We start from the raw sequence: 19430 nt of genomic DNA on the forward strand, positions 1-19430 counted from the left end.
CAGGAGGCCCGGTTCAAGACCCACCCGCACCACGGGTGCGTCATAACACTTCTGAACAGGTTGATTGAAAAAAAATTATATTAGTTGCAAACAAAATAATGAATTTAGGCATTCAGGGCTTTTATGGAGAGTATTGGTGTCTTTAACTCTGAACCAAGAAGTCTGGGTTAAAGTCCCATCTGCTCCAGAAGTGTGTAATGATATCTCTGAACAGGTTTAGAAAATATCTTAATTTAGGCACTTGTATGGTCCAGAAAGCCATAGCTCCTTAGCTACCTATTGACGTTAATTATGCAGAGTTGAATCAATTCTGACAACTTTTCTTAAAATATGGATTAATTTCTTTACATTTGGATAAATGGGTCAATTCCAGTCTCAACAGTTCTGAAGAAGGGTCACCGGACCCGAAACATTAACTCTGATTTTTTTTTCTTCACGGATGCTGCCAGACCTGCTGATTTTTTTTTTTCCAGCAACTTTGTTTTTGTTCCTGATTTACAGCATCCGCAGTTCTTTCAGTTTTAATTCCAGTTTCATTTGTTTGGTTTCAAATAATAAGGTTCAACTATGTGTACATATAAAATATACATAAAAACTGAAATAACTGTGATTACTGCACATCAGAAACAAAAACAGAAGTTGCTGGAAAAACTCAGAACTGGCAGTGTCTGTGAAATCAGAGTTAACTGAGGAAGGGACACCGGACCCAAAACGTTAACTCTGATTACTCTTCACAGATGCTGCCAGACCTGCTGAGCTTTTCCAGCAACTTCTGTTTTTGTTCAAATATTATGTTTTACTTTGAGTTAATTAAAATATGAAACAATTTAGATGTTTTACATCAATGAAGAGTGACATTGATTATATAGAATTTACTTTACAAAGAGCACTATGAACAATATTTATATTTATTTGTTATGAGCAAGTATAGCTGAAGAGGCAATAAGTGAACTAATTACATCTATTGTCTCATTCTTAAATCTCAGCCAAGTCCTGAAAATTGAATCTGCTAAATGTTTCTTATTTACTGAATGTGATTCAGTAACTTTGCCTGACCTTGTACAGTACTAGTAGTTTGGTAAGATGTGTGAAAATAAATTAACAGCTGCCCCTCTTAGCAATACAGTGAATATGAGGCATTTTCCTGACTTGGCACTACCAGTAGGGAGCATCTGCTACCATCACTGTTGGAGAAACTTATGTTAATTGTGCATAATTTTGAACCATTTTAATTCATAATTGGTAAATTGGGCATAGGTTGCCCCTAAATTTGTATTATGGTTGTTATCCAAATCCTTTTTGGAAAATTATTACTGAATCTGCTTCTGTCAAAATTTCTGCCAGCAAATTCTGCATAGTCATGACTTTGTTACCTGCAAAGAGTGCTGCAATAGCGATAGAAATTATTAACAGACTCTTCCATTTCATTGCTACTTTGAATCTTGGTCCTATGATAACTTGTTTTCGTTTCTTAGTGACCTGTTATTGCCAGTCATCCCAGTTTTGAAGAATTGCAAGGAACAAGAATCAGAACAAAAATGTAGTTCTTCAGCTTTGCATTTAAATGTGTGCTGTACTGCCAGCTGGCTGTGTCTCATGTGGATTTGTGCAATGCCTTGCTGCATTGCTGTTATGATGCGTAAATGGAATGCCTTAATTCCATTCATCTAGAGATGAAATCTTTGGTTTTCATTTTGTTAAATGTTAAAATAATGTTTGGGCCATGCTTGCGTTTTATTAAAACATGATTACATTTCACTGGCCAAGTGATCCAATGTAAAATAACTAAAACAGCATTTTGCTGCTTCTGTTGATGGTTAACATAATCCCACCAAAAGCTTGGTTAAAGGAGCTTTGATAGAAATTATTCAGATACTTTTTGCTTCATAATAAAATGAGCATGCGTCAGATCAGGCTCTTCTTGTTAGTGAGTGGTTTTCCAGATGGTGCATTGTGCTACACTTTGAATACAGCAACTTATGTTTTGGAGATGAAGGGGAAAAGCAGTTTATAAATGTTTGAGTAGATCCTACAATAACCCTGTGACTTATGTTCCCAGCGTTTTGACAATTACAATGGTTCTGGTATTATTCAAGCCAACTTTGAATGTAACTCACAGACTAATCAATTTTAAAACAAAATGCAACTTATTTACTTGGTACGATGGTACAGTTATTGTAGTGCAGCATTTCTATTATTGCAAATGTGTTTTGACATATTTGCTTTAAGTTGATATAAATTAGCATAAAGCTCCATTCTTTCAGCTATTGGCAACATAACATACGTTCTCGTGTATGACCTAGTAGCAGTTATAATGTGGGAGTGGCCTTTAAAGCACAGGGTGTTCCTGACTTATGTAGGGGAACATCCGTCATTTATAGCCTAGTTTATTTCTAGTTTTTTTTTTTGCCAAGTGCTTTTTAAGGCATTAAGCCTTTTAAATTTGAGGGAGTGATAAACACATTTATATCCATTTATTACAGGGAATGGTATTTATAGCATACGTGATTGTGGTTGTTCCCGAATGGTATTTGCATGCGTAGATTATCCAGAAAATTTTGGTAGTGTTTATAGTAGTGATTTTATGTTTTCAGGGAATGGTAATTGCTATGCAGGTTTTCAGTTGTTTTGGAAACTGAATAATAATTTTTTTGTTCATATGCTTGTACATTAGGTGGCTGAGGTGATTAAAATATTAATGACCCTTCAACATGTTTAAAGTTCTAACAAGTGGATCTGTTTCCTTGCAATATGGATTTTCTGTAAGAGTGTTGTTCATGCAACTATTAGACAAGGATCAAAAAGTTGAAATTAAATTATTTGGACTCTTGTAACTGAGGTAATTTGTAGGAAATTACTGTAAGTAGGGTGTTGATGAGAATGATCAGAGCTGTGCTTCAGAATGCTTGTGGAAGTTTGAATATGTTCCAACAGTTGGATTGTATCAGTAATAGATGTGTTAACCAGCCTAATAAACAGACTGGGCTGACCATGGGAAGCAATACTATCTGTAAACTGTCATCTGAATGTGACAAATATAGCAGAATGATGTCAACAATAAATGGAGTTAGCTTATCAACTGAAATAGTTTAGAATTTATATTTATCATCTTTTGGAGTATGCACAGATTGGAAAAACATTTGTCTGAATGGCCTGTTAGGAGGGTGGTGAAAGCAGAGATAAAGAATTAAAGGGACAAACCCAAAACACTGCAGATGCTGGGAACATGAAACAAGAGCAATACTACTGGAAAAAAACTCAGCAAGTCGGGCAGCTTCTGCAGAGAGAATATTTCATCAGAGCATCATAAAATTGACTAGATGATTGAGGGATATCAGCTTAAAGGGTTATGAGGATAGAACAGGGAAATGGGACTGACCAGACAGAGGGCTAATGTGGATTCAGTAGGCTGAATCGGTTGCTCTGTGTCATAATCAATCTGGTTCAGTTTTAATCCAATTCCAGCACCTTGTGCACTCCTGGTTTTAGTTGTTCTACCATTGGCTGCCAAGACCCACTGCTCTAGAATTCTCAATCGAAAACTGTCCCCCTCATTGCTCATTTGAGGGAAGCTTTCAAACTGTGGAAGCAAGTTTTTGTTTCATTTTCACCAATATCCCCTCTTATGGCTTTGTGTCAAATTTTCTTTGATAATACTCCTCTCGAGATATTTTGTTACATTCGAGGCGTTCTGTGAATGCAATTTAGTTGTTAAATTTAGATTTGTTTAATTTGCAAATTTGTTGCTTTAGAAAGGAGCTACAATACAGTTGTATTCAATTAAGGCAATTGGGGGTCTCGAGCAAGAATCCTATTTTGTTTAGGGAATGTAAGCCCTATTGGCACTCAGTCAGATACTTAACTGGGCAGGGCAGGAGTCCCATGGGATCGGGGACCCCGGGGACAGAAGTCTTGCCACCAAGAGCTGCCATCTGCTCTTATTTGTTGGCAGTGCTATGAGAAAGACAATGGCTACTGCTGGTAATGTAGCTACCATGCCCCAGGATGGCAACAAGTGAGCAACAGCAGAAGGTAGATCAGTGGATGAGGTCTGTGGGGAGCAAGTGTCTGCAGCATTCAGTGGGTGGCTCTTGGCAAGCTCACATGCCCTCCACCTTCCTATGCTGGATTCCTTGATCAGGCACTGCGTGACTTTTGAAGGCGAAATACCCCTCTCCCTCTCTCTTTCGCTCCCTATTCCCTACCCCTAACTTGCCCAGAAACCCGCAGTTAACCTCAACAGGGTTTGCTGTTCATGGCAGATTGGTATTCATCCATCAGTAAGTAGGCAGAGGCAGTGGAATGAGACACTTAAGTTGGCATTAATTATCCACTTAAGGGCCTCATGGGTTGAAGGACCATCAACAATTTGTCTAGCACAGACTTAGGGCAGAGGCAAGTGCCAGCAAAGTCTCTATCAACTATCCTTCCACCTGAATAAATGCCATCACTACCAAAAGCTGTTTTAACTTTTCTTTGCTTTATTCCTGTTTTCAGTTTTTAAAATCCAATTTTCCTGAGCCAACTTCGCTGTTTTTGTCTGATCCAAAGGTGTTTAGCGCAAATGTTAACACTGACAGAACTGATGGTAGTTTTTTCAAAATGTGAATACAATACCACAAGTATCCATTAAATGCAGCAAGATAAAGGATAATAAAAGTGCACTGTACCTCAAATTTAGAGGTTTTGGTTTCTAAAACAGTTGGGGCCAGTTTATTCTTGTGCAATAGCACCTTAAAGTTTAATAACATTCCTTTCAGCCTCTTTTTCCACTGAGGTAAATGTATCCAGTTTCCTTATTCTCATAGTAGTTTAGGCTGCTAATCTCCAGAATCAATTTAGTTTCACTCTTCTTTATAGTTTCCAAGGTCAAAATTGCCCCACAAACCAGCAAGCAGAATTCTACAGTACTCCAAATGGAACTGAACCAGTCGAGTCTAGCTGTATGGCACAGTAACAGATCCGTATCCTAAATTAATCTAGTCCCATTTGCCAGCATTCAGCCCCTATCCATCTTAAACCCTTCCTGTTCATATACCCATCCTTTTAAATGTTGCAATTTTACCAACCTCCTCCACTTCCTCTGGCAGCTCATTCCATACACGCACCACCCTCTGTGTGAAAATGTTGCCCTTGGATCCCTTTTAAATCTTACCTGTCTCACCTTAAACCTATGCCTTCTAGTTTTGGACTCCCCCATCCTGGGGAAAGTTCACCCTGTCTGTGCCCCTCATGATTTTATAAGCTTCCTATGAGGTCACCCTTCAGCCTTTGATGCTGCAGGGAAAATAGCCCCAGCCTATTCAGCCTCTCCATATAGCTCAAACCCTCCAACTCTGGCAACATCCTTGTGAATCTTTTCTGCACCTTTTCAAATTTAACATCTTTCCTATAGCAGAGAGACCAGAAATGAATACAGTATTCCATAAGTGGCCTAACTAATGTACTGTACAATTGCAACATGACCTTCCAACTCCTGTACTCAATGCACTGACCAATAAAGGCAAGCATACCAAATGCTGCCTTCACTAACCTGAATACCTGTGACTCCACTTTCAAGGAATTATGAACCTGCGCCCCAAGGTCTCTTTGTACAGCAACTTTCCCCAGGACCTTACCACTAAGTATATAAGTCCTGTCCTGATTTGCCTTTCCAAAATGCAACACCTCACATTTATCTAAATTAAACTCCATCTGCCACTCCTCAGCTCATCAGCCCATCTGATCGAGGATCTTTGCACTCTGAGATAACCATCTTCACTGTCCACTACATGACCAATTTTGGTGTCTGCAAACTTACTAACCACTCATCCTATATTCACATCCATTTTATTGATATAAATGACAAAAAGCAATAAACCCAGCTCCGATCCTTGTGGCACAGCGCTGGTCACAGGCCTCCAGTCTAAAAAGCAAATGTCTGCCACCACCCTCTGGCTCCTACCTTCGAGCCAATTTTGTATCCAACTGGCTAGCTCTCCCTGGATTTCATGTGATCTAACCTTGCTCTCCAGTCTACCATGCGAGCGCCTTGCTAAAATCCAAATGGACAATGTCCAACGTACTGCCTTATCAGTCTTCTTTGTCACTTCTTCAAAAAACTCGATTGAGTTTGAGGCACGATTTCCCATGCATAAAGCCATGTTGACTATCCCTAATCAGTCCTTGCCTTTCCAAATACATGTAAATCCTATCCCTCAGAATTCCCTCCAACAACACACCCGCCACTGACATCACTGATAAGATCAGATTGTGCGTCAGGAAGGTGCAAAGGGTGCAGGGGAGCACAAACCAAGACAGAAAATCCTAGGAGAAACAGAAACAGATCACAAACCAAAAGGGATACATGGGTAATTTTATTAGTTAAGATGAAGATTTTAAATGCAATGCAAGTTGGTGACAGAAAGGCTGAGTGCATTAGGATACAAGTGACCCCGATGGTGTCATTTTGGATTTTGTGAGGCAGAGATCACTCGCTGATTATGTATAATTTAGTATTAACTGATAATTCACGTAGCAGCAACATGCTTGGGCACTTAATTTGACAGTGATTCATAAATATGCTGTTTACTTTTTGTTGACTGATTTTAAAAAACACAAACAATAGACATCAAAAACATTTGTTTCTTTATTTCTGCATTATTTAGAGATGAAATGAATTGAATTATGGAAATAAAACTGACCGGTGTCCATGTGTGTATGAAGAGGCAGGGCACCCAACTGGTCAAAAAATGATTTTAGGATTGAATTGATGGCTACTTTTAAAAGTAGGCTGTTCTAAGTTCACAAATTAGGTACATACACACAAAATAATTTCTTAACTGAGGTACTGAAAGGTACACTTTCTGAAAGTGTACTCTTGTCTTCAAGTGATGGGAGGAAACTTGGAAATAGCAGAGGAAAAAGATTTGTTATGTGGGGCAGTGTTGCGATTAATGAGATTGAAGATGTATATCTAACAAATTTTATCGCAGCAAGGAACATCATTTTACACATTTGGTAAAATCCCAATTTAGTCACAGCCACATTGCCTTTACAGTCATAAGTAAATAATCAATTAGTATTAAACTTAATGAATTTGGAGTTTCTAAATCCATTCTTTGTGCCATTCTTAGAACACATTCAGTCTTCAGTCAAACGTTCAAGGTCGCTACACCAAATGATGCCAGCTAATTGAAGCATCAAGAAGGGTCATGTATTTATAGCAGCATTATGCATTTGTCCTTCAGAAATTCCTGTAGAACTCATTAACCATATTATGAAGGCAGCTTCTGTCACATAGGATGGTTTGTGCCCAGCTGGTCAACTGTTTTAAATAGTTTTGAGTAACTCATGAATCCTCACTCTGGTATGGCAATGTTGCTATATTTATTGTAAAGAAATACACTGAGCTGAGATGCCTGATTTTCTGGCTTTTCTTTCCTTTGGGTTGCCGTCTCAGTCTTTGTTTCTGCTTTCTGCGATCACCAGAAGTCACAGCCATCAGAAGCTGTCTCCCACTTGTCAGTGTCAATGTTTGTCACCCTCATATCTGACTCGCAGGTGCTGTTTTAAGTGAGAGGGCAAGGAGGCCACAATTCCTTTCACTGTACATTTATGCAACAATGGATGTGGCCAAGCTGCACAGATATTAGCAACAAGTGTGTGCTGATATAATTAGCATGATCACAACTTCTGAGTCAGGGACCTTGATTTGTCTAGAGATATTATGCATGTCTGAGACAGTGAACATGGAAACTGTTCAGCCATTTCTGCTGCCTAGGCTATGTTGTCCTGATCTCACCACTGTCGAGGAATGAGCTGAGGATGTAGGCTTGGTTGCCTCTCGCTTTGCTATTCTCTGTAAAGTTGTTGTTCTGAACTCTCTCACTTAGTTTGGACATAACAACAGGTGCACCTTTTTTTTGATGCATCGTTAATTTCTGTCACTGACCTAGTGATCTAGAAACTCTGCTGTCATGGGTTCAAATCCCAAAAAGACTGCTGATGGAAATTAAAATTCTATTAATAATATTTGTAATTGAAAGCTAGTCTGTGATGGTAGAGATAACAGTGTGGAGCTGGAGGAGCACAGCAGGCCAGGCAGCATCAGAGGAACGGGAAAGTTGTCATTTTCAGGTTGGAACTTCAGAAGGAGGGTCCTGGCCTGCTGTGTTCCTCCAGCTCCACACTGTATTATCTCTCGCTCCACACTGTGTTATCTCTGACTCCAGCATCAGCAGTTCTTACTATCTCTCAGTGATGGTAACCAAGAAGCTATTATCATAAAAACAAACATCTTAGAGACATCTCTGTCTTATGTGGGCAATTCCTTATTTTTAAACTATCACCCCTAATTCTAGATTCTCTCAAAAGGAAACATCCTTTCAACGTCCACCAGATCAAACCCCTCAGGATCTTTTATGTTTCAATTAAGTCAACTTTGACTTTCTCAAGCTCCCAGAGGACACATGCCTAGCAAGTCTGACTTTTGCTCATAAGACAGTCAGCTCAGTTGTTAATTCAATAAACCATCTCTGACCTACTTCCAATGCATTAACATCCTTTCAGAGTATAATGACCAGTATTGTACACAGTGCTCCAGGTGCAGTTTCACCAATGTCCTGTGTGCTTGAAGCATAACCTCCCTGTTCCTGCATTCAATTTTCCTGGCAATAAATCATAACATTCTATTAGCTTTCTTGACTTTTTGCATAATAACCTCCTGCGAATCATACACTAGGAAATTCCGATCTCTCCACATCTCGCAGCTGTATGACCTCTAATCATTTAGCTAATTTTTTCACTTCTTTTTTTTTCAAAATGGCCAATTTCACACTTTCTCACATTGTATTCCATTTGTCAGATCTTTGTCTACTCACTTAATCTATCTTTAACCCTTTTCTCGGCTCTTTTACGTTCTCTTCACAACTCCTTTTTCTACCTATCGTCATTAGAAAATGTGGCTACCATAACTTTTGGCTTTTTATGTTTTGTAAAGAATTGCAGGCCTAGCACCAATCCCTGTGGCTCATTACTCGTGACATCTTGCCAGCCTGAAAAAGATCCATTTTTCCTCCTCTCTGCTTCATGTTAGCAGCTTCTATCCATGCCTGTTATTGTTACCTCCTACTTAATCTGCCTTTATTTTCCACAATAACACTTGTTGTGGCACCTTATCAAATGCCTTCTGGAAATCTCAGGACGATGCATCCTTTGGTTCCCCTTTATTCACAGCCCAAGTTGATTTTTCAAGGAACTCCAACAAATAAGTTAAACATGATTTCTCTTTGACGTAATCATGTTGACTCTGCCAGATTACCTTGAACTTACCCAAGTGTCCTATTATGATGTATTCGATAATAGATTCTAATATTTTCCCTATGACAGATGTTGAGCTAACTGGTCTTTAGTTTCCTACTTTCTTCCTTCTTCCATTTTTGAATAAAGGCTTTTATTCCTAGCTATTGTCCATTGTAGAGGGACCTTCCTCCAATCCAATTGGTTTTAATTTTCCAAAACTAATGCATCAACTGTCTCGTTATCTACTACTTTTAATATCCAAGAATGAAGTCCATCAGGACCCAGGGACTTGTCAAGTCTCTGTTCCAACAATTTAATCAGTGCTACTTTCTTGGTAATCATACTTTTTTTTTTTTTCTTGCCTTCCTCCCTCCTTTTTTCATTTCTTGATTTACAGCTGTGTTCGGGATGTTACTCGTATCTTTTCTGGTGAAGTCTAATGCAAAATATCTGTTCAATTCATCTGTCTCTGTCCTCCATTATGATTCCCCAAGACTCGTTTTCCACACAACCAACACTTGCTTTGTTACCTCTTTCCATTTTTATAATATCTGAAATAACATTTTGAATTTTTTTTAATATTTTTGGCTAACGTACTCTTTTGAGTCTATTACAGAGTACAACTTATTTCCCTGTCATTGCTGACATTGCACACCATTTTGTCATGGGAAGAGATCACATTCAGTAGCTTTGGCAATCAGCAAAATTTTCTTTCCCCAGCAGCTTAAGTAGACCATCTCTGCTTATGTGGTTGAATGTCTTGATGAAATCAATGAAGTCAATATATAGTGGTCTTCTTTGTTCACAATACTTATTTTGCAGCTGTTGAAGCCCCGCTGGGATTTAGATGTGTTCAACCAAGACCTGGTATCTGAGGGCAGTGCTGCAAATACTTTTCCCACAGTGTTCTGCAGGCAGGTGCCTTCATATTTGTTGAAAATACTGCAGTTGCCATTGTGCAGGGTCTGTCTCTGAAGGGCATCCTCGTTCGCAGCTACCGCACTGATGACTGTGGTAAGGATCACTCCATAATGTTAGAATGTTACCCTTGACATTTTTAAATCCAAGCAGAAATGTTGTCCTTGTATTAAGCTCAGCAAAGCTGCTTACCCAGATAAAAGCCAACAGTTCCTTGAATCTGGTGAACAAGTGCCCTCCTGCATACCCAAACAGAGTGAAAACAGGAATGGAACATACCGTTTATGATATCACTCTTTCAGTGTATGGGAAGGAAGAATGGAACAAAGCTAAGATCACTGTCATAGAAGCCAAGCAGTCTATTCTCATTAATTACAAGACCGTTCTGAGTGAGAGGACTTTGAATGCACCAAGATCTGTTCGAAGACAAATCCAAAAGACTGCTAGGGAATGTGCCAGAAACAACAGATTGCAACTTTGCCAGTGTATTCAGAAGTGCTTTGACACACAATGCTAGAGCCATGTATAAAGGGTTCCAAAAAGGCACAGCAACATCAACAAAACAAACTGCACCATCAGAGGCAAAGATCTGGTCGGTTATTGCTGACTGCAATAAATAGTTGGAAAGATGACTGGAAGGCTACCTTGAAATGTACTCTAGCAAAACCATCCTCACCAAGGCAGCTACAGATACCACAAAAGGCCTGCCAGGCATGTCAGAGCTGGTTATCATACTCGCCACACAGGAGCTTAGCAACTCTACTGATTTGCTTAATGAGCAAAATTCCAGGTGCTCCTTCTATACTGCTTGAAATCCTCATGCACAGGGAACTAGCATATCTACACAAACTTCCCTGTCTCTAGGGAGAGGGATCCAATGTTCAAGGATTTGCATTATGCCATATATTGAACATCCATCTATCCACTACATCTCGTGCCTGGGAGTCATGGCCCAATGGCTAAAATGGTGGGCTCGAAATGCACTGTTGTTTCTCCAGCATCTAACTTTTCTAGTGGGGTGAGTAGAAATAACTGCTTAACTAATATGAATGGCCTTGTACCTGATCGTCCACAAAACCACATAAGAGCCTTAAGACTGTGAACTAATTTAAGTCCGGATGACAGACTCTAGTGGTTAGTGCAATATATTCAAGATATATTTGTAAGTTCCTGTATCAATCAGCCATGCTTCATTCCAAAGTTATTTAACCACTAATTGTAGCAAAAACATTTTTTCACTTAGGCTGTGTTAAATATGAAGAGCATGCAGTAATATTGGAGAATTTATTTTAGCAATTAATCCATTTAAAATTGAGAAACAATCTGAAACTTCTCCTCTACACAGACCACAAAATAGTAAATTACCTAAATCAGCTTTATTAATTTTTTTCAGATGTTTAATAGAGCATTCCTCTCTGGATTGGCCTTGGGTGTTACCATTGCTTGATATTTGTCCCTAAAAACACAGTAAAGTTCAGTATGGTCTGTCCTGCATGCTAAATCTGTAAATGTGTAAGAAAAAATAGTTTACCTTTTCACCTTTTACCAACAGGCTCAAACAGGAATGATGTTGGTGTGGGTGCAGTACAACATTCCTTTGGGCGTTCACTGGGATTTAGAATAACACACACAAATGTTGGTTTAAGTCACTGCCACTAAAGTAGTGGTACATTATGTTGCACCACTCTTTGGAAAATAAAATGAATTGATGAAATACTATAAAATTTTGTGTATTTTTAGCATAGGAAAAGATGACGACATCCCCTATATTCAGCAAACCCTAGTCTCACTTGTATCAAAGTGAGCCTTATTCCAAGTTAAACAGTTCCTCGTAGTACTATAAAATGCAAGTTTTATTGTTATCCTGCTAATTGCATTGGACACTACAGATGTAATTCGCAAATGTTTATACAAATTGGAAACTTAGAGGGAGGAGAAATATCTAGTATCACCAATCCAAAATATAATCTTTCAATTTTTTTGTTTCTAGATGCATAAATTAATGTTGATTAGAGAAACGGAACTAATACTTTGGTATGATTCACCTGGGGCTGGATTATACTTTTTTTGGCTAAGTGCGAGTGCAATGAGTTTTTTTGGCCATATTCTCACTGCATCTTAGCAAGATTTTGCATGTACCTTACCAAATGCACCTCATTTTCTACCTACTCTGCCCCCATGGTATCCCTCACTTCCAATTCTAGCCCATCTTGGCATGTGCCATTCCAGAAGAACTCACCATTCACTGGATATCTACAGAAAGATCACCATCCTTTGTGTCCCCACTATCTTTGAGAGGCTGTTGTGGACCTAGACAGGCACTGGTACTCCAGCATTGCTACTCACCACCAACGTAATGATACAGTAACACACATACTGCCCATGGCACATAGCCAATGTGACTGACACTCTCTCACGTACGACGCCATTCTCTTGCCCTTTTATCACTGTTTAACTACTAGACCACACAATACCTGTCCTTAAATACATCCCTCTGAAGATCCTATCTGAGTCTCCTCTACTCGTTTTTTTTTTTTTTTTTTTTTTGTTCCCCAATTCCCAGTGGTCATCTGCATCTTGGCATTGTCCAGTAGGGAAGAACAATATACATACAAACATTTGGACAAGTACAAACATGATCTTTTCTTGCCATCTGGCAAAAGGAACATCAAAATGAATAGAGACCACAGTTCGTCCCAACAATGCAAACCAAATGGTGGCATTTTTACCTTGACAGTCCATGATGGTCTTCTGTACCAGCATCTACTGAAAGTGGGTGTCACTTAGGCCCTGTCTGCATTATAGCATCCAATGCAGCTAAGCTATACCAAGCAGGAGGAGAGCTTTCTCCAACACGATGCCCTCGACCTTCCACGCAGTTGACTGCTTGCATTCCCCTTTTCTCCTCAGCATTTATGACATCACCACATTGCCTGCCCCAGTTGTGCACAGCATGACAGGATGGTGTGGTGCACACCATTCAGGCTATTGTGAAGGGTCTCTTCTCTTCCCCCTGCTCCCGACCAGACCAAGCTGCAGAATCTGTACATTCAGCAGCAGTATTGTCTACCACAGCTCTGGTGACAGCAAATACACCACCTTGATGAAGGTGCTGCACCAGCTGAGTTACCACTACATAACATCCAAAGGGGTGTTCATTCTGTCCTCTGACCCCCTTTGGACCCTTATCGACCATTCCCACTTTCCATTGTATCATTAGAATCCATCATCATATTTGCATGAAATATGCAGCAATATCTCTCTCTCTCGTCCCACAGCACCCTTGGAAGTCCCACAAATGATGGGGCACTTCTGGTTGTCGTTTGTGCCGCTAGCTTCACCATCACTGAGATGCTAATGTTACTTTGGCTGATGATTCATTAAAGATTCAAACTGCAGGATGCAATGAAAATTAAACTCTTTCTCTTTAGTAAATGATTTCAATATTAGATATATTTTAAACCTTTTTATAATTTTCTGTATCCTAGTCTACATCCAAACTGGCAAATATTTCACTGGAAACCCTATCCAGCCACTGAGAACTCCTGCTCAATCATAGTGTATCCACCAGATTTATTGGTCCAGCTCAAGTTTGGTAACTCTCAAGCTTCCTTACCTGCTGTGTATTAAATATAAACACTCTGGGGTACATTTTGCGCTGGCTTTGGTGAGGCATGTCAATATTGGTGAACTAACATTTCCTGTCTTTACAATGAGATTTCCCAGATAATGAGTTAGGGACACAATTTAGCTTCTGTGACAATAACTATTCATATTTCTCACAAGTAATATGTTTACCATGAGACTGGCAATTTATGCCAGTTGGAGGTAATTATAGCCAAATTCATCTTTGGAGCTACACCCATTTAGAACTCTTTTTGGATCGTCCAGATTTGTTCCCCTTTAAAGGTATTTTTAATCAACCTTTTCAGACATATTGTGACATGTGGGACTTAGTCTTGAACCTGGACCTTCTAGCCCAAAGACCCAGGTAATGTCTTGGGAACCTTGCTTCAAATCCTGCCTTGGCAGATGGTGGAATTTTAATTCAATAAAAATCTGGAATCAAGAGTCTAATAATGACCATGAGTCTATCATAGATTTGTCAGAGAAACCTACCTGGTTCATTAATGCCCTTTAGGGAAGGAAACTGTCATCCTTACTTGATTGGCCTACATGAGATTCCAGACCCACAGCAACATGGTTGACACTTAAACTACCCTCTGGGCAATTAGGGATAGGCAACAAATACTGGCCTAGCCAGCAATGCCGTCATTCAATGAATGATTTTTAAAAAAGAAATTTAAGTTTGTTAAACATATGAGACAAACGTGAGGCATGGATAATTGGAGGCTTGCTAATCATTATTTAGGTGTGTGGAAATGCACAGAAGATTGGATCCACTAGTATAGAGAGTTTATGTAAATGTTGGGTAAAATTTGCAACATGAAGCTGACGACAATTACTACTCACAGTCAGCAAATTGACAAGTTGCTCGGAAGGGCCATGAAAATGTCTTTTGTAGGAAATAGGAATAATTAGCATAATAGTTCTTTTCTCAAGTTACAAGGAAGTTGCAATTTAGAATTAGTGAGTTAAAGACATAAATTTCAGTCAAAGGTTACAGAGATATGGAGAGATGAGACCATGTAGTAATTTAATCACAAAAACAAGAATTTGAAATGGAATATAGGGAGGGAGTTGCTTTTTTTTTTGGACCATTAGGACAGGGATGGTGAGTGTATAGGACTTGATAAAGAAAAGGGTATGGTAACTTATTTGGGTGAGCTGCTATTTATGGAGGGCAGAAATTGAGATTGTCAGCTGGGAAGGAATTGGGAGACAGGTCAGAAGTGACAGAAGCATGCACGATGAGTAATTAACAGATGCACTGAGGTGGGCAATGATACAAAGGAGGTGGTGTATTTATTTATTCATGGGATGTAGGCTGGGCCACCATTTATTACCTTTTCCTAGTTGCCTTGGTGATTGGAATGGCCTAGAGAACCAAACAACTACTTTGCTATAGGCCCACAATCACGTGTAAGCCAAAGCATGTAAGAACAGATTTCCTTCCCTAAAGGGTATTAGTGAATAAGATATTTTACGACCATTGACACGGTGTCACCGTTAGGCTAGCTTTCTATTCTAGATTTTGTTCATTGTGTTCACATTTTCACTGTGGTAGGATTCAAACATGTCCAAAGGTCATTAGGCTGGGGCTCTGGATTACTGGACTAGTGACATTACCATTATGTCACTGTCTCTCTGCAAAACTCTTCTTTGGGTCTTTGTGCTGGAAGGATTATACGAATGCCAGTTGGACATCTAAAAGCAGCCTGTTGATTCCATCAGGCTATCATATTGATGCTTGGAGGAAATTGCAGAACAGCAAGGGGTTGGTGGCCTGCTAACATAAAGGCATTTCTTAAAATAACCTTGAAGCTATATGTGGCACTAAAAGAACTGAGCAGGTGGTCCCAGCCCTTGCATTCAGGTGCCAGAAATGACTAACCAAATACAGTGGGTATATTTAAATGAACCTCGTGATGTAGCAATTGATAGAACTGAGTGGCTTGCTAGGCATTTCGAGGGCAGTTGAGAATCAATCGCATTGCTATGGTTTTGGAGTCACATGCAGCCCAGGCCAAATGAGGATGGCAGATTTTCTTTGCCTAAAGGACATTAGTGAGCCAGATGGGTTTTTCCAACAACTGACAATGGTTTCATCGTCATCAGGAGATTTTTAGTTCCATGCTTTTTTAAAATTGAATTCTGCTGGGGTGGGATTTGAACTCAGTTCCCAGAACATTAGCTGAGTTTCTGGATTAACAGTCTGGTGATAATACCACTCGGCCATCACCTTCCCCCAGGTACAAGTTCTCCTACAAGCCATCCACGATCCTGATTTGAAAAACATCAGTGTTTCTTCACTGTCATTGGGTCAAAATCCTACAATTCTGTCTCTAACGACATGTGAGTCTACTTACAGTATGTAGACTGCAGCAGTTCAAGAAGGCAGCTCACCACCGCCTTCTCGGGCAACTAGGGCCAAGCAATAAATGTTGGCCAGCCAGTGACTCTCTCATTTCATGTGTGAATTTTTTTTTTTAAAAAAGTACTGCCTCACCCAGCAATTATTTCTTGTCTCTATTGCCTCAGTAAAACGTGGTTAAATGTGCAGAGGATACTCAGCAATACTGGACAATTTAAATTGTGGTAAAACGTTTGAATAGTGACACTGGGCACATTACCAGGAGACAATCAAAATTACTACCCGCAGTGCACAAATTTTAATTAAAATTAATTAGTGACTTTAGCATAACGAGCACTGCAAGTGAACTGGTTGACTGTAAGAACCTGCTCAAGGAGCTGAATATGCTCTTTGTGCCTCTACAGCCTTCCCCTTTTAAACTGGAGTCAAAATTGGAATCCTGCAGCCACAGCTATTACACAGTTCTATTACCTCAGCAGCAAATTCTCAAACACCAGCAGGAATACAGCTGCTAATAATACATAACGGATCACAACAAATTTGGCAAGTCAGTACTTTGTCCATCCCTTAGGTGCAAATCAAACCCCACCACGCTTCCCTCTGGTGATTGCACTGAGTAGGAAAATCTAGGCATCTGTATTTGGAAGAATACTTAAATAAATTACCCTTCTTGATGGTTTTTAAATCAATGTAAATTAGCCTATAATTCATTCAGTACAAGATTCCTATTCATCACTAAATGTTTTCCAACCAGAATGCACCATTCCCCCCTCCTCTTCTCATACTAACAATTTGTTGAAAAGAAAGCAGCATGATATATTGATCTGGTGGGGACATTGAAACTGTCACATGAAAATAATTACCTTTTTGAGAGTGTTGGAATGTCCGAGTGCAGTTATTCACCTCTGAGTTATTGGTGGAGTTCATGCAGTGATCCTTTTGAAGTTACACGTGTGACCCAGATCCCCCAGCACTCAAAACCCTGCCCCCAGCTGTTTGAACAGCACACGTTGCTGACTTCATCGGGGAAAGAATTTCAGTGATGAGCTAACGGGCACAGCACAAACCAAGCAAATGCTTGGTTGCTCTGAAAACACTGCCGCCTCTGTTAGAAAATGAATGTGCCATTCAAAGGCTTTTAATGCTTTTCCTTAGTAATTTCCTGTGATATTTCTAAAATGAATCTGTAATTTCTGACCTATCTTCAGCTTTTGTTCTGTGTTGTATTGAAGTCTGTCCAGAAATATTCACTAACATGTGATCCTCACTTGCAAATTCACTGGGATGCGATTCTTTTGGACAAATCTTGAATTCCTAGGCTTCAAAGAAACAGTGACGCTATTATTAATGGTTTTATGGTACAAAAATGTATCTAAACAGGGATCTCTTTGTCTTGTTGCACTGTTCTTCAAAAGTGACTTTCAGATTTAATCTGAATGTTGGCATCAAGGCACATTTATAGTTTCAATGCTCACTCCCATGAGGTAACATTTGAAACCAAGATATCGCACTTTGTGCTAACGAAAACACATGCTGTGGTAGGAAGAAGATTCTTGAATGTAAAGTGTGCTAATGAAGAGAGCAGTCTTTGTTTTACAAGCCATCCGTTTACAAAAAATGTGTTTTTTTGTACTTTTTTTGTCATGTTGCGAAAAAGCAGTGAAGAAATAAATTTGAGCTGGGGAACAGAATTCAAACAAGGCAACTGAGTTGGTCTGACTAAGCCTTTGAAACATCAGGCCGCAGTTTCAGTCACGCTACTTGCGTTATGAAGCCAGTTTTACCACAGGAACTTCAAATGTTTGGCTGCAAGAATACATCTTGGGGATCTAAAATTCTAAAAGCCGGTTCAAGTCCACGGTTTTGTAGCTCCAAACTGAGAACTATGTAACATTTTAATTTCATGAGAAATATTATTTGGAACTGGATTATCAAAACAAGTAGAGGAATTGGAATTGTTGGGAATTAAATCAATGTCAGCATTTTGATGTAGCTCCCTTTATTTGTTTTTGTGTAACGTTCGTTCATTGGGATTACGAACAGGACTATTTCTGTCCATGTTTTTCTTCAGAGGCCGCGTTCATTTTATTCACTATGTATTTGTCCAGTATTATTCCTGTTTAATGTCGTCAGTACTTCAAAAAGTTGCAAAGTGTTGTCTGGCCTGTGCAGTACTAGTAATGATTAACAAAATCATTTCCAGCAGAATGCATAGTGGTTTAGATTATTCAAAGAAATGAGATTTATCAATGACTGTACTATTTCCAATTCCAAGAAGGGGTCAACTGTTTAATGAAGCCTGAGAGACAAAGGAGTAATTGAAAATGAAAAGTCATGGGTTGTATTGATATTTAGCAGTAAAGAACCAGTACTGAAGTAAGTCAAACAGATAGACAGGGAGACAAGGGAGTGATTTGCAATGTAATGAGGATAGGCACAAGATTCTCCCTGTCTTTTCCATTTTTTTTTTAAAAACAGCATAAGAAACTTAAATTGTACGCGGAGACTACAGATCAATTCACAACTCAAACAGCAATCAACCTTAATAGGCATCCTTGGAAATTGGAAATACTGAGAATGGGCCCTGGAACTGTCTGCCATTTTTATAGGGCTTCCAAGTCCTTCGTTCATTCATTGGCAAAAGCATCAGCTTGTCCTTCATATTAACTTGGGCTATTGATCTATTGAGTGTCCTACATACCCATGGTAGGAAAGGAAAGGAACCACACTTTGAAATAGAGAGAAAATGTACTTGCAGATGGGAAAAAGTTAACCTGAAAATTCAAAGGACAAAAAAGCAGACTTGCAGCTGGGTGCTATTTGGCGTCTTTCAGACACACAATAAAATTATAATATAGACGTCTCTCTTGCCCTGTTCCATATTCTTTTATCTCCGTTGCCTGTAATTAACTGCCCAACCTATCCATAAGCTTTGCTAACTAGAGTGGTACATTTCATAGCCTCAAGATCCTGTTTGTTTTTTTCCCTCCTTAAGCTTATGTAACTCTTTTTTTAAATATCACTGATCCTCAGCAAAACCTAAACATTCTTTCATTTTCTATCCAAGAATGTTGTATTTCTATCTCTTCCAGAACCCAGCCATTATTGACCTCCCTAACAGACAGTAATCCAAATATGCCTAGAATATTTTCTGGTTAATAAAGTGCAACTTCTAAAATGTAAAATGACAATCTCCTTTCAAAGAAGACTATAGTATACCAGTCATTCTGTAAAC

At 39.2% G+C, this 19430-nt stretch overlaps 1 protein-coding gene and 1 long non-coding RNA gene across 4 annotated transcripts in view; one reads left to right on the plus strand and one right to left on the minus strand.

The window, feature by feature from the left end:
- Positions 1-17171, minus strand: part of LOC125483318 — a 29538-nt gene extending 12367 nt beyond the window's left edge. Inside the window, exon 1 of the long non-coding RNA XR_007262269.1 lies at positions 17059-17171. This is a non-coding gene — a long non-coding RNA (uncharacterized LOC125483318). The remainder of the gene's footprint in view (positions 1-17058) is intronic.
- stard13b (StAR-related lipid transfer (START) domain containing 13b) overlaps positions 1-19430 on the plus strand; it is a 450686-nt gene that overhangs the window by 334950 nt on the left and 96306 nt on the right. The window lies entirely within an intron of this gene.

Source organism: Rhincodon typus, chromosome 6 (assembly GCF_021869965.1).
Source record: "Rhincodon typus isolate 14 chromosome 6, sRhiTyp1.1, whole genome shotgun sequence".
Classification (NCBI taxonomy): domain Eukaryota; kingdom Metazoa; phylum Chordata; class Chondrichthyes; order Orectolobiformes; family Rhincodontidae; genus Rhincodon; species Rhincodon typus.